This window comes from Ciconia boyciana, chromosome 6, assembly GCF_034638445.1.
Source record: "Ciconia boyciana chromosome 6, ASM3463844v1, whole genome shotgun sequence".
NCBI lineage: Eukaryota > Metazoa > Chordata > Aves > Ciconiiformes > Ciconiidae > Ciconia > Ciconia boyciana.
The window spans coordinates 28,210,290-28,226,770 of record NC_132939.1 but is presented as its reverse complement, the minus strand read 5'-3'; the positions used below and the strand labels follow the sequence as shown (position 1 = coordinate 28,226,770).

At 49.6% G+C, this 16,481-nt stretch overlaps 1 protein-coding gene across 2 annotated transcripts in view; it reads left to right on the top strand.

Annotated features, from left to right (window-relative positions):
* Window positions 1-16,481, top strand: part of CREB3L1 (cAMP responsive element binding protein 3 like 1) — a 46,731-nt gene that overhangs the window by 559 nt on the left and 29,691 nt on the right. The gene's annotated exons all lie outside the window — the stretch shown is intronic.

Here is a 16,481-nt window from a genome sequence, read left to right as displayed (position 1 = left end):
GCGTCCTGCCGCCGGCACCCCGAGGAGACCCCGCTGGGGAACGACGGTGGCTTTCTAACGATGCGCTTTTTGGAGACCGATGGCTGGGGGAGAAGCGTGCGGTCCCAGGCGGGGAGCGCACAACCTGCCGCCGCTCAGCTCAGGCAGCGCCGAGGGCACGGCCGGGTGCCACGGGGAGACCTTTGGGCTCGGCGCCTCCGCTCCCTTGTTTGCTTGTAACTTTTCCTCAGAGTGGCATTTGGGAGATGAAGCGGCTCCCGCCTGGCGTTAAGGCTGGGCTGATTTACTTTGGAGAGAAGGGCGAGAGGGAAGAGTGACTGGGGAGGAAAATGTGTTGCCAGTCCCAAGAAACCAAAGGGGCATTGTTCACCTCTAGGGAAACTGCCCAGCCTCTCGGAGGAGTCATGCGAGTCCCCGGTCCAGCAGCTCTCCCTGGGCAGCACGCACAGGCTCTTTGCTGTCCTGCCCAAGCTTTCTGTGGGAGTTCTGCTGCGAAACCCTGCAGCCCCTCTGCCAGGGAGGACCCAGCCCTGAGGCAGAAGGGGGAAGGGCCCCACCCCAGAACTGGCCTGCGGTGACGGTGAGGGCATCATCCGACGCTGGGCAGCGGGGCCCTGCTTGCAGTCGAGGCTCCACCAGCCTCTGAGCAGCTGCAGCCATGGGACTGTGTGCCTGCCCCGGACAGAGAGATTTTAGCCGCGGCTCGTTACTCCCCTGTCACAATACTGGCACCTCCCGCGTTCCCAGTGCAGCACTGTGAGAGTCTCTGAGGACTACCCTTGCAGCGGGAGCAGGGGAGATGCCAGCACCACGACACAGAAGCAGGGGAGAGAGAGAGGAGGGCTGTAGCCATTAAACACCTGATGAATCCACTTCTGCTTTGCTACGCAGAAGATATCCAAAGCCTTTTATGCTGCCTCCCTTGCGGAGAAGAAAGTAGAGATGCAGAATTTGCGTATATGTTAAGTGCACCACACTTGGTGTGTGGAGGCACACCGGGTCTGGGAAAGAGATTATGCAGGCAGCCCCATCTCTCACAAATCTCACCAGCTCCTGATTTCCAGGATACTACCGTGCCTCGAGGACTGACTCCGGTTGGGCTCTACGGGAGGCAGCAGAGTCCCGCGGTGCTCAGGCAGACCTTCCAATGGCACGTCACCCCGAGACTGAGCACTCGCTCGCACTGTGAGGGCTTGCCTGCTCGTATCTGAGAGACCTGTTGTCAGGAATCTTGTGCTTTCCCTAACTCAATATATGTCCAGTGTGGATGAAGCTGTGCTGATACCAAAGGCTTTATGCCAGGACCGTTTACTCCCTTACCGAAGAGAAAATAGTATGTATTGGCACCAGCCCTTTTACCCAGGTGCAACACGGGCTGCAGTCAGAAGTCAGGGAACCCCTAACCAATACAGGTGGTACCTCTTTACAGCTTAAATACAACTTCTGCCTGCAAGCAGACCCTGTGAAAAAGAAGCTTTTGTGTAAGAGTGCCATCTGGTGCCACCTGCCAGGACAGTGTGTTTAAAGTGTGCAGTGGCCATGTGCAGGCTGGCTCTGTCCTGCCTCATTTAAATGGCCTTTCTGCTTAGAAAGCTGCTTCTCCAAGTAGCCTGCCCTTGCCTTCATGTTAACTAGGTTGCGGTGACTCAGACATCGTTGTGCTCAGCTTACAAGTAGAAAAAGAAATGCTTTTGTGGATTTTTTCCCAACTGCCAGCACCACAAACTTCTGCTGGAGTGCGAGAGTCAAGCTGATGCCTTCTCTTCCTGCAGATGATAAATACAAGAGATTCTGTAGCCACTTCTCGCCTACCAAATCTGTTGATGATACAAGAGCTGGAACATAATACATCACCCTCTTTGTTCTCACTCTGCATAACATGGGGGGAAGGAATACACTTCCATTTTCTTACTAAATCCAGCAAATCTCCTGGGATCTTGAGATGTGTTGAGAAGTTCTTTTTACATAGAACTGTGCAAAGCATCACCGTGCACAATAGCTCGCAAAGTTGCCAGTGCCTTTGCTTCAAAGATGGGCAAACTTTTCCAGATATTGTTCAGCAAGCATTTTTCTTAGAGCAGGCCAGGAATTTTGGCCATAAAATGCCAGTATGAAACTTTTTCTGAGGATAAGTTCTTCTGTTCAGAAAGGAAGCGGAAAGAAAAGATGGATGAACCTTACTGCAGAGGCTGTGCTCCTTTGGGGCAAGAATTACGTGTCTCTAAACTACTCTGCTTTCTTGAACCTTGGAACTCCTAATGAGTCATCTTGGTCTTTAAAAAATGGTTCCCTGTATTGTTCATCTAAAGTTGTGACAAAGAAGTAATGCATCTAAAGAACGTCTGTACATGCATCCTCAAAAAGGTCCGTGTGCTTAAAACAGAAAAAAAAATATTAATTTGAGTAAGTGTGGGGGTGCCATTCAGAAGGACCTAGACATGGTCCTTCTGTGGGAGGAATGGGTCGCCAGAAACCTCATGAAATTCAGCAAGGCCAAATACCATCTCCTGCCCCTAGGATGGGTGGGCTGACCCACCAGGGCTCATGGAGCAGTGCTGTGTCCCAGTAGCAGAGGCGGCTAGCAGCTAGCAACAGGAGGGTGGCAGCGTATAAACAGAGGGGGGGATGTGATTATCCCCCTTTTACTGACAGTCATAAAACTGTGTCTGAAATACAGCGTCCGGTTTTGGACTGTCTGGTATCAGAAAGATGTTGATAAATCTGAGTGCGTGGAGGGGATGGTCACCAAGATAGCTGGGGGCTGGAGCACTTCTGTGAGGAGGGGCTGAGGGAGCTGGGCTTGCTCAGCTGGAGGAGAGGTAGCTCCAGGGGGACCTAGCAGCAGCCTACCTGCACCGGTGAGGAAGCTACTGAGAAGATGGAGCCAGGCTCTTTACATAAGTGCATGGCAGGAGGATGAGTGGTCATCAGTTGGAACGGGGAAGGTTCAGACTGGGTATAAGGAAACAATTTTTCACTCTGAGGACAGTTAAAGAGTGGACGAGGCTGCCCAGAGACACTGTGGAAGCTCCTTCCTTGGAGGTTTCCAAGACCTATCCGGACAAAGCCCTGAGCAACCTGGTCTGCATTTAGTGTTGGCCCTGCTCTGAGCAGGAGGTTGGATTAGAGACCTCCTGAGCTCCCTCCCAACCTGCGCGAGGCTGCGATTATATGATGAGGGTTTTAGTTTTTTTTAATTTTAAGGAGAGTGGTGTCTGCTTGGTACTTGGAGGGGAAATCTCCAAGGGACACAAAATGCTTCTTTTTACTTCACTTAGCTTCTGCCAACCAGACTTACATACGATGACTACTAACAACATTATCAGTCTCCTTTTGCTCAGGAGGCCACCTACCGCTTTTGAACTTAGGCAACTTTGCTCATCTTTTTCTGCCACAAGGACCCACCATAAATGAGGCTAATCCTTCATGCAGTCTCTGCTTATCAATTTCACCTGTCTGTCTCCTGCCCAGTCCAGCATTTCTGGTTGTTCCTGCGAGCACCCAGCTATTCACTTACAGTCTATTACAGCTGCACTCAGAGAGCTATTACTTTCTCTCTCAGCTCTTATCAGTGCTGTGAAACTCTTCAAAAGCCTTATCTTTTGAGTCAGATTCACCACTGTGCTTCACTGGGTTTGTGACACTCTCTTGTCAGAATGAAGCCAGAATAAACCAGCAAACCAGGAGGCACGTGTTTCTTTTTAACCCAGTACCCTAGTGGGTCTGTTTCTTCCCTATGTTTCTGTATTTTATACTATGAAAAAATACCTTCAAAGATGACTTTGGATGTTCATGTAAACACAGCTCCATTTTGACTCTATGCTTTTCAAAGCATATTCTTTATCTTCTTCAAAAGAGAGACATCAAGGCAGAAAAATAGCCTACATGCTAGTCGAGGTCTCCACTGTTACAAGTTGCAAAATGGCAATTCAGGCTGTCTCACTAGTGCTAACCCAGCTCCTTTGGGGAATGCACTGTAACGTGCTCTTTCACTGCGTGATCCTGTATGCCCAGGCAATGTGACAAACGGCATCGTCTGGAGCCTGTTGGGAGCCAGCAGAATGGGAGAAGAACTGCTTGTCCCTGTGCGTTGCTCCTTGAGTGCAAACTAAGTTTTGTGCCTACCGCGTGCTCTTTCCTTTAATATTGTCCCTGCCCGCAGAAAGGAGGAAAGTATCAGAACTGTATGTAGTGAGCAGGCTGAGAGCGGTGCTGGTGCAACTCGTAAGGGGAGCTTTCCCTGAAGACAGAGAGAGCCTATTCACCATGGATGACCGTCGCTCTTGCAAGAAGCCTGTACACACTTCTATTCCTCTTATGCCTACTACAGGGACATAAATAGCACTTAAGTGGTGCTTAGGTCTTGGACTGACCTTTGGTCTGAGTGAGCTTCATGATGTGTAAGCTCCCTCCCACCATCTCCACACACAGTAAAGATGAAGAGCTCAGGCAGATTTGGTCATCCACTTCTCACTCCTTCCAGTTGCTAGAGAGGAGAGCTCTGCTGTAATGGGAGGCTGGGTCTCTGGGACTGATGGTAGTCCATTGTGGGGACACACACAGAAAGCATTTTGGCCCTCTATTCCCATGCCTGGTAAAATTTGGTCAGTTACTCATCCCTGGTTAGTCATCCACGTACTGGGCTAGGCAAGATTTTTTTCTTTAAATTTTACTCGGAATTTGCCAGTCAGAGATTCCTGTGGGATCTGGAGCACATATACAGAGAGACCTGGTGGGGCCATCAGACCTGGCCTGATGGAAATGAATCCTAAAGTAATAGTTCCTAGATTTTCCTATTTCATTAGTCTCTTCGGATCCATCTCGTGGTTCCTCCACTTCATGTCCATGCTGCTCCTTATCATCTCATAGCGGGACTTACACCTGCAGAAGTGCTAGCAGCAGGATGAAACCAGAGCTGAACCCAGCAGTTCATGGGTCTCTGAGCCTACAGCATCATCACCACAAGGTCATCACCAGGAAACATATTTCCATTTTGGTAACGAAGAGGGGGAGAGACTTGAACTTCCTTTGGAAGACTCTAGGTCAGTACTTTCTCCACAGAGACCAGGGATCATTCGTGTGTCCCTCCTAGCTGCCAAGAAACTGATAAACATTTGGGATACTCTTCCTAAATAAAAACATTCATCTGTTAGACAACTGCCTGCATGTGCTGGGGATCCACCGGCCTAAATGCTCATCTCGGCCAAAGTGGGACAACCCTTTAACTGTGCTGGTACGCCAGAGCTAGGGGAGAGGTTGCAACTCAGAGCAGGAGTACAGGAAGGCATGTGTCCACAACAGAGTTAAACAGCAGAGACAGAGCCATCGTCTTGGTGGGGAGCAGCAGGAAGGACTTTGGTGAAATGCTTGCAGAGCAAACAAAGGGAGGGTTTGGCAGGGGGTGGAAGCACATCTGTGCATACAGTCTGCTCCCACTGAGGGAGGGTGTCAGCAGCACCAGCTGGGAGATGCTGGAGTCATGTACAGCTCAGGCCGTGTCTGCCAGGTGATCCCCATCCCCTCTGGCATAAGGCAGTCACTCAATGCCACCATCACTTTCAGGGAGGAGAAAACCTAGGGATCTCATCTGTACAGACCAGGCTGTAGAAAACATCTGAAACTGTTCCATTGGACCTCCTCCTGGTACCAGTGCGAGTGTCTAAGCATGATGCCTGGTGCCTTCTGAATCCCATGACAAGTGTTGGGTTCATCAATGCAAAGTGCCTTCTGCTGCCCAGGAGCCTATCTGGTGCTGCACTGGTCCCATCCCATGCTGCACTGGTCTCATCCGGCACTGCGTGGTCTCATCCAGTGCTGCACTGGTCTCATCTGGCACTGCATGGTCTCATCCAGCACTGTGCTGGTCCCATCTGGTGCTGCACTGGTCTTGCTGAAGCCTGGAACGGAACTGTCTCTGATAGAGAGGGGAATCTGGGAAGAAGAGTGTTTTCTGAAGCAGCCCGTTAAAGGGAAATTTTAGAAGTAGGGATATCCTAGCCACAGATGCAGCCCTGCTACTCAAAATGTGGCCAGGCTGACACCTCTGCGATGTACTCCTGTGTTTCCTCTGAGAACAGTCTACTCCTGGGCTCGCTCCTTTTTTTCTCAGCACTTTCCTGTAGGTTTTCAGACTGTAATATTTAATTAGCATATAGTATATTACTTATTTGCTACTTAAAAAATTCTCAGTGTTAAAGGAAGCAAATAAAAACACTTCACTCTCTGGAGTTGTCTCTGTGATGGCCACATGGCAGGTCCTCTTCTCATAGCCACAGGTAGGATTGTGCTTGATATGAAGATTTGATCCTCAAGACTGACTTCTACCAGTGACTTCTACCACTTCTACCAGTGGACTGTTGTGGACAGTCCACTGCAGGAAACCAAATGGGACGCAAAAGCCAGTTGGTGACTCTCCTTGCTGCAGAGTTACAGGGGAACAGGTAGGGCACCAGGGATGAAGTGGAACTTTACAGCTCAACTAAGAAATGGCCAAGAGCTGTCTCTTGGCCTGATTTGGCTGGGAGATTTCCCAGGGAAGTTCCAGGGCTGTGCTGCAAGGTCAGGTGCAGTCACCGATGCTTCACAGGCAATCTTGTGGCCAGCATTGTTGTTCTTCAGGAGAGGTGTCTGTTGGAGGAGCCAAGTGTGTTAGTCCTCACTTCCAGGCCAATCTCAGTCCTGGGATTACTACATCCTACTGATCCCAGCTTTCTGCTGAGGACTGTATTTATCCTCCTTTACACATCAGAACTGCTGGGACTTCCTGTCTCCACGTGGGAGATGAGAAGTGAGAGCAAGGGTGGAACCAAAGCCGTGTTTTTCGACTGACCCCCATGCTAGCACTGTGGCTGTCCTGCTGCAGCCGGTGACTTCTGAGCCTGCAACTTTAATATAGTTTGGTATCCTCTGGCTGAAATCATCAATTGTGTTTTCAGCCTGACAACAGGACAGGGTGGGTGCTTGCATGGAGCCCTTTTCTTATTCTTCCCTGTCTTTGGAGCTCAACTTGTGTTGTGAGTTGTTAGGTGTTTTCTTGGGTTGGTGCCTGCATGTTTTGCATCGTCCCTGAGAGCAGAAATAGCTGAAAGGTTGTGAGGAGCCGAGGGCATGGCCAGAGCGGCAGGGGACTGCAGGTAGCGTGCTGAAAGGCAAGCTGTGTCTTTCAACCCAGTCGCTCCCCACATGTCTGCCATGCAGTGTTTACATCTGTCTAACTTATTCCCAGCTGCTCAAGAAAACAGATTTTTTTTTTTTGCTTCTGCTTTCCTGTAGGGTCACATCATTTAAGGTTTTCCTTTCCTGTAGTCTCCTGAGCTGACCTGAACACCCCAACCTTTCCCTCTCACCCATCCCTTTCCGACTTCTTTACCCACCTTCTCTTCTCTTTCTTTGCATCTCTCCTTTTACTCCTATTTTCTTAAATCTCTCCAGGGCTGTCTGCCTTTGAAATCATGTGGAGCTGCTCTGGTCTGGTCAGTGTCCAAGTGATAGATGCTTGACACTGATCTTGACACGTCGTTCTGCCAGAACAAGGTCTCATGATGGTTGGAACTGCAGATATCCACACACTCTTTCACTCTTTTCTTTCTCTTCCTGTTTTATCTTCTGACTTTCTGAGATTGCAGAAGTCCCTCGTACAGGATGGAAGCAATGTGCATGGCTATTCTCCCTGAAACTAGTATGTAATTTAACACATACTATGTATTAGTATGGGGTAATTAGTACCATCTTTAGGGCTCAAAGGTGATGCCTTACATGAGGTCATTCATTATGATCACTGTCCAGCCTGTTCCAGAGGAAACTCACCCTTGACTGCCTCAGCAAAGTTGCTTTTGGCTTCTTTACACTGTGACTTTGTCTTGATTAGGAAAAATGTTCGTTCAGGTCAGTCTGGCTGACCTGATTAGCAAAACCTGCTCAAAACGCAGTTAACATTTTTCCTAGAATAGATGCAACGTAATGCGTTCAACTCAGCGATCTGTGTCAGGAGTTCCCCTGCAAGAGCATGTCAGGGCTCCCTTGGGAGGAACCTGGCAGCCAAGACTGGAGGAGAAATACAGCTTGGGCCTGACACCAAGCACGTTACACAGGAGGGAGCTGGATACATTAGTTTTGAACACTCATACTGGATTGTCAGCATCCCTCCTGCAGGTGGGCTTCCTTAACTTGTGCCCAAAGAACTCCCCACCACAGTGTCACAAGGACACTGGCTTCTCTTCCCGATGCCATGGCATGTCCAGGTGGGAGCACTGCAGCTCAACAATAACACGTCTCTGCTGGCCAAGGCGCAGGGGCTCTACCTTGCAAACCTGCTCCTGGCTCTGCAGTATTTGCAGCCCTCCCTCTCCTGGGAGGAGAGCATTTCCCTCCAGAAGGGATTGCTGAGGCAGAGGGAGACCAGGATGAAGAAGAGGACCCAGGTCCAGAGCCTCGATAGTTAATTGTTGCATGTCAGAGCAGCTTGATGTTAAATGAGTCCCATAAATCCATGACAGTTGAAGGAAGGAGCTGGGCAGGTGCTTTTGGCTGAGCTCACTGCTGCCGCAGGGAGGGACTGCAAGCCAGGCAGCTCAGGGAGGAGGAAACCAGCTCTGACATTTGTAAAGACTGTTGATGGAAGGTTTCTTTCAAAGCCTTTTTCAGTCTCTCTATCTGAGAGTTCTTTGCCCAGGGAGTGCTGGAAATCTGGCTCTTCTTTCCAAGCAAATGTGGCAGACTCTGAGAGTTGATGAGGTGCTGTTGAGCCACAAATATTGAATTGCCAATTGAATGATGTTGGGTTTGTTTTTGTTGTGTTTTTTCTCTCCTTATGGACAGTGGTGCAGTGAAGTTGTTGGGAATGGGAGAAGTGTATTTTAGTCCCAGCTCTGTGAGTTAGCGTGTGATCTTCAGGGTGTCACTTGTGGCGATGCAGCTTTTGCTGTCTATAAAATAGTGCACATCCTTATTCTTACTGGCATGGGGCAGTGCCATCGATGAAGGTGAAGCAGATTAATGAAAAGTTAGACTGGGGTGGGGTTTTGCTAGTAGATACCTGCCAGGAAAGGTCCATAGGAGCTATTACTTTGCTTCCCCAGTTAGAGTCTCTTTGAATTATTTTGCAGCTACAGATGATATTTGCAATGTTTTCAGTTTGGCAGGTCCATCCTCCACTGATGTCCCAGCTATCCTTTGCTCCTCTCCTGTTCATTACTCCCAGGGACTGCACGTGTCTGATTCTGACCTCAGATACTTCGAGCTAATCCAGAGTAATCTTTCTCTGTCAGTCGGAATGACTGCGTTGGTCAGCATCAGGATTTAAATTGAAGTACTTGGCCCATGCTGTTGCTGGCCTGACCTCTTTGGGCCTTTCTAAAAACCAAACAGTTTGTGCTTTATAAATCCAGTGAATGGGCTGTACTCATACCTCATCCTCCACTGCACAACCAGATCCTGTCTCAGTCGCAAAACCTAACTTCTCCCTGGGCTTGGCGCAACTTGCTGAGAGCACCCCGTTACGTTTCTGCCCAAAATTGCTGCATGGTCAGGGCTGTGCTGAGTTCGCAGGCTCCCAAAGTATATCTCATCTGGTTTGTATCTGAGAAGGAGGTAACAAGCTGAAAGTACCAGAGTACCATGGCTTTCTCAGTCTCCTAGCAGGGCATTCAAGACCCATGCGAGTCCCTCCTGCTGCTCAGTGCATGGTTTTGTGCTTTCCCTTTCTCTTTGGAGGTGCCTTTTCCCCACAGTAAGTCTTCCTGACCTGTTGTAAAGTTAGGATCGACATCGTCTACTGGGAAGAGCGATGCACAGGTTGCTTTCCCGTTCTCTGACGCCTCTCCTGCTATTCAGGATTTGTCAAATATAGTTGGCAGCAGTCCAGCAGCTGGATTAGCATTAAGTAATGAGCAAATGGCCTGCAGCCCTTTTGCAGACCCGGCAAAGCACCCAACTTTCATTCTTTTCTTACATGTCTTCGAGCCTTGTTTTTATCACACTAGGAGAAAGCTGAGCTCTGGTCAACACTGGGGACAGAACAGAGGGTGCTGCACTCCTTTCTTTGTCGCTAATTAGTACCAGCGTAGTAACCAGAGGCTGCTAGCGGTGAGAGCAAAACTGTTTTCTCCCTCCCCCCCTAACTGCAGCCACGGCGAACAGTCAGTGGCAGCTGTAAGCAGCTGGGGTGAGCTGCAGCAGAGTGGGAGCAATGCTCATTTCTTAATTTTCCTGTGTGCTTCAGGCTCCAGGGGAGCTGTCCTGGCAGCCTCCTCCTTTGTAGCCAGGGGCTGAAGTCGCAGGTGAGATGAAGGCACACATTACTACGTCAACCCCAGCAGCTATGCAGTGTGGTGAGGTCACCCAGCAGCCTCAATATCTACGTCTAAGTACCCTGTCCACTGGTCTCAGATGCCTTTCTGATATTCGATGAAATTGGATTATGTAGAGTTGCCAGAGGATTGATTTATTTATTCTGGGAAAGGGAAGAAGGAAGGAGGCCAGGAGGGATGGAGAATAGGGAAAGAAAGAGGGAAGAAAAAGCAAAGACAAGAGAGAGGTAGCTATGCAGTTAGCATTCCTGAGCCATCTGGACCTGTTGGCATGGCCCCAGCTGGACGGGCTCACAGGTTTATCCACAGCATGATGTAATCTCCATCGTCCAGCGTTTGATTTTTCTCCTTGCGCTGGATGGCCTAGTATCTGGTGCTTGTCTGCAGCGGGCATTTTGATTTCCTGTTGCTATTTGTGGACTTTTCCTGGCCAATCCTCAAGAGCAGCTCAGGCGGTTTGCATTCCTCAAGCTGAAGAAGCAATGCCACCCCGCTGGCGCGGAGCGGAGGCCAGCCGTGGCCAGCCTGCCGGCCGGGGAGAGGCAGCCCCGCACGGGGGACCTGCTGTGGTTTGTACCGTACCATGCTGCGGCTGGAGAGAAGGTGACACCTCTGCCTGGTGCCTGGGCTGCTGCAGCTGAGCTCAGGAGTTGGCTCAGCCTTCAACACCAGCACAGAGAGGGCTGGTAAGACCCTCCTTCCTGGCTGCTCGTGGGCTTCCCTGCCCTGCTGGGTCTTGCAGCAGAATGGGAGGAAGGAGAATTTTATTTGGCCCAAGACCTATTCCTCCCTTTGGTGATGTGAGTAAAAAGCAACCCATGATCTCAGCCCCTCTCCCTTGCTAACGCCAGCACCGGGGAGCACCAGGGCTCTCGGCTGACCTGTGAAGCAGGTGGGCTTCCCAGCACACGGGAGGGGGAGCTGGGGAGGATGTGGTCCAACACTGCCAAGTGCCCACCCTTGCTAGGGGAACGTCTGTGATCTCCTTCCCTCCATCACTCAGTGCCATTTCTAGGAGGCAGTGCAGTCTAATGGGAAGGATTCAGACTCGCATTCCCTCCATGGTCTGTGGGAGACAGCCACGCCTCACCAAGACCAGCCATCTCTTTTTTTCTTGAGTCCTTCACAGCACATGAAATGAAGAGCGTTTGCACGTCTGCCTCCATAAAAGCACACTGTTTGAACATCTTTAAGTTACAGGAGCCACACAGGAGCAAAGTGGTCTTCCTCACTACATAAATTCAATGTGTGGAGGGGCAAACAGTAGAGCCATAGGTCTCCTCCTGCCTTCAGAAACAGAGCTGCTCCCACCCTCCCGCATGGCTGGAAAGGTCTGAGATGCCCAGAGGACGAAGATGGGATTTCTCTACAGCGTATCACTGCTGCAAGCAAACCTCAAACCCAGTAATACGAGGGTCCTGCTTCAGACTATGCTGTTCTCTGCTCTGACTCAAGAGATGTGGGTAGTTGTGTGATGAGCCATTAGGCAACAGTTTGATACGAGAACACAGTACTCCCTCCCTCACGATGCCTCATCCTGCCCACATGCCTCGCTTAGCTTTGTCTCCTCCAGGGGCTTGGGAACGGGGAAGTTAAGCGCAGTGACCCCCAAGGAGCAAAATTTTGTTCGGCGGAGAATCCTACCGCCTGGTTCAGAAGTTGTCCTGGTTGCACCCGGAGGGAGCAGGGCTCTGCTTTCATAATACCCCAGGGACAGCCTGTCCACCAGGGATGGACTCACTGGAACCACAGAGCTGAGCTTTTCCACCCGACTCAGCTCTGCTGAGCGAGAGAGTAGCTGAGGAAAACGATGGCCTCTTTATAAACTGACTGGCAAAACTCTTGCATCTCTCCTGGGAGCAGGCCAGGGATTCTGAGTCACTGCTTAAGTGGGTTGCAGCCAAGGTAGTCTTACCCAAGACATTAAGCGAGAGAGGAGAGATCCACCCAGGAGTGCCAGAAGAAAGAGAAATAGTCATGACCATAATTAATAATAATATAATGATGAAAAGATTCAGAAACGCACTGCCCACTCCAAAAATAAAGTTTGAGGACAATTCAAATGCTGTACAGAAAAGAGAAGAGAGGAAAGAGTTGAGAAAGACCGCCAAAGCCTGCATGTCAGCTGCAATGCAAGGAGTACCGTCCAGCTGGCCTGGGTTCAAAGAGCTCCTATTGTCCAACAGCATTTCCAAGACACCATTCAAAACTTTCATAAAATGAACCCAAGATGCAGGGTGAGATTTATCGCACAATAAAGGCAAGCCAGATGTGTGCACCCTTTCGGAGAGAGGAGACAGGAGGAAGGCAACGGAGGAGCAAAGCAGGGGAGAACCAGGCAGTAGAGGCATGAGAAGGTCTGGTGCTGTGAGCATCCAGGCAGGAACAGGGGCTGGGTGTGTCTGTGGTGGGACACACATCAGGCATTTGGGAAGGACTTCATATATACGGAGAACTCCATACTTAGGAGAAGTCACTCGGCATCGGGATTAAGGGACAGAAGGGGAAGACCTCACTGATGCTTCTTCTCTTTTGTTGCACATAAAACCACAATAGATAGTAAGAGGTTATTGTTGCTTCTGGTCCTGGATTATATACCTGCTTAATAAGGCTATGTCTGAAGGGATGCCCAGAAGCCCAGCCACTGTAGATTTTATCTTGATTTTCTAGGGCTCACACAGTCTTCATTATCGTTTTGCAGCACTGACCAACCATGGCAGGGCTGTAACTTCTTTTGCCACAGGAATCACTAACTTCCACCTGTGATTCGATTATGTTAAAATCTAGCAATTAATTATACAGAAAGATAATTCAATCTTTGAATCTGCTGCTAACATGGTGTTACATGACCGCAACCTGCCATCATTAAATAAATCCTCAAGTTCTCCCTGCCTGCAATGAGACCAGTGTTGTTTCTGCTGTCTGCAGAATAAGCTGGTACAGTGGCCATGCCATACCACGCTCCACAGATTAACAGGTGACTGGGTTTTGTTCTCAGGAAGACCTCTGGTAGTAAGGATTTGTTCATCTAAGAGCAAACAGCCTGAGAAAACACTTTGGAGGCTTAAGCTAGAGTCCCTCTTTGCACTGACTCATATATTTGGTGACTGTAGCTAGCTTCTACAACAGTTTTTTTTAGAAAGGGGTGGATTTATCTGAAGCCTTTAAACTGAGATGAGATGTTTCGTTCTGTGAAGCTCAGCTGAACATGATGAGTTTGAAGCAGGAGGCATGAATATAGCTCCTGCACTCAGCTATGTAAGGAACCATATTTGATTACCAGACTGGTTCCTCCAGGCCCTAAAACCCATGAAGCCATCCATCGTCTCCTTGTGCAGCTCCAGGGATGTCCAGAGAATGGATTCCCAAATCCACCGGTTTCTGCAGACACCCCTCCAATGCTGGGGTGCAGATGCCTGCTCCATCTCAGACACAGGAGCTTTCAGGGCAGGTTTCCAGGGCATAATAGGTTTTCTGCCTTCAAAGGAACATTGGAACTTTTCTTCCCAGAAGCTTCTGACTTTACTTGAGCACACAATCCCAGGCATCTTCATGTTTCTACTTCTTTTCACCAGCTATAGGGTACTCGGCTGCTGGGCCTTGCCGTGGAGAAGTCCAGCTTGGAGAGGGGATAGCTGGAGATCCAGGTATTGGGAAAGGGTTTGCACAGGCTGCCTTTCCCCTTCAGCCTTGATTTTCATCCCATGGTTGAAGTGACTGCATTTTCTCTGACCAGTCAGATCTCCATCCTCATCGTTGGAAACACAGGGCTTTGACCTCTTGTTCACCAACATCGCACCTTCGCTCTCCCCCAGGATGGTGTTAATCCAGGCTGCCCCAGTAGTGACAAATGGTCTGAGAGGTGTTACTGCCCTTCGCGGGCTAGGAAGGATTTCCTCATTCTCCAGAGACTCTGGTTTCTGCAGCTCCACCACTGAGGTGAAAATGATACCCTCAGCGTTGGAGCTGAAGTTTAATTTCCTATCTGCTGCTCAGGGCACAGATTTTCCACTGGGATATTGGCAGCAGGTCAGAAATCTGCATTCCAAGCTGAATTGCTTTGAAAACAGTCCTGGTGTGGGACCCCATTCAGTCTGCTGGTTGCAAAACCCAGCTCTTGCCCAGCCTGGCCACTGAAGAGAGTCCCAGCTCTTGCTCTCTCAAGATTTTGGGTGAAAATCCCTCACATCCTTGAGTCACAAATCAGCTGGTCCAGACTTAGTTGCTCTGTAATTGCCCTTTACAAAGGCCTAAGGAATGAAAGCCACCAGTAATGTTTGGTATTAGCTGCATGCCTCAGCTTTTGGACTTAAACAGAGTACAGCTATCCTCCTCTTCCAAGGCCTGCTTTTCTTTATGGGTCTCCAGGGACCTGCCAGGGGACAAAATGTGAATTATCTCCGATTTTGCTCTCTGAGCACTAAAGAGAAACAGTTTCAATGAGACAAATGAAGCTGATTGTAAAGATAATACAGACCTTTCCTCCTTCTCCGGTTATCTCCCAAAGCAGATTTCCTCTATCTCCCAGGGCCCCTTTCTCGTTGCTTAGATTGCCTTTCTTGCAAGATGCAGAAAAAGGACCTATAATGGCATGGGGGTGACAAACTGTGTAAGAACAGATATCTGCCGACTCTGGTGGCTCCAACCCAGTATTGGGCAGGGCCAGAAGCTTCCAAGAAAGATGGAAGAAAGGGTGGAGTGGCATTTATTCCAGTTTATTTTGGTTATTGAATAAACTTCCCCATCCCACTGACTGGTGACTGGCTTGAGCAGTTACACCTCTCTAATTTGCTTTTAATTGTATTGAACTGTATTTCATGTCTTTCAGGGATATTGTGAGCTTGGCTTCACTGCAGCATGGCAGTATAGTTCACAGGGAGCCATGCAGAGTAAAGCAGTATTTTCTTTCGTTTGCCCTGCCTGCTGCCTTTCGTTGCACCGCGTTTCCCTCTCCATCAAGCAGAATTTTTCCCTGACCTGTCCAGGCAGACGTGCCACACAGAATTAAATCCATGTGGGCTTTCTCAGGGTAGATTTTGCCTCTAGATTTGCAGGGCTGGGCTGGAGCTGCACCTCTAGGTTGTGCAGGGGTGCCGCACGGCAAGGGGCACGACTGCAGATGCTCAATTGCATTCTGGTTGCTGTGCCTGTGTGGGGACTGAGAAGGAATGGATGTGTTTGGGCTCTGCAAAGGTCACGCCTGGGTGGAGGTGGATCGGAGTAGCATAGCAGATAGGGCCTTCCCAAAGATGATGGATTATATTTTCACACATAACAGGATAAAGTTCACGTTAACCTCTTCCCACTGACACTACAGCAGCTGAAAGACTCCTGGCCCCCGTCACAGTGTGCAGTTAGGATGTCTTTGGGAGCCCACTGCAAACTCAGCTGAGGCTGCCAAGTTAAAGAGGTAAAGCACCACCAGTTCAGACAAGAGGGCAGAGACCTAGGGGGAGTTACGACGATACAGCTTCTTTCTCTCAGAGCTACTGCTCGTGGGAAGTCTCTGCCCAGAGACTGTGCTGACCTTGGCTTGGGAAGGCGTAAAGAAGAGGAAGAGACCCCTGCCAGCTTGCCCAGGGGTACCTGCATTCCCACCGAGAACACCTCCCACACATCTCTGTTCAAACGTGGCCCAGCTGCCACCACGATGGCTCAGAAATAAAGGCGGCTTTGTTTTGTAGCAAGCAGGTGTCTTCAGTTCTCTGAGCTCAAGAAAGGCCTTGAAGGACAAACTTTTTATTTACCTTTCAGGGACTCCTAGAAATAGCCCCCAAAATCTTCTGCTAAATGAGGGTTAAGAGCAGCTGATCTAAATGTTTCAGCCTGAGAGGGTTGTGTCCACTTCTGTGTATGGTTTAAGTCCTCTTCTAATTTTTTTTATCAGAATCGGCTGCAAGGGAGCTGTAAGCCAAAGGAAATTTGGGACGTTCATTGCATATGTAGCATACACGCAGCAAAAGCGCACTGGAAAGCAGAGGCATTCCTCTTTATCCTCCAGGGTGCTGCTGCTGGGAGGAGAGGTGCTCCTGTCTCTGCAGACTCAGCAAGTCTCATGCAACAGGCAAACTGTGTACTGTAGCTGCTTTCCACCCTGGGCCAATGGAGCCTGGTTTGCCCTAGGGGAGGCTGATGTGTTCCCCCTCCTCCCTGGCACATGCATACCTGCCCCGC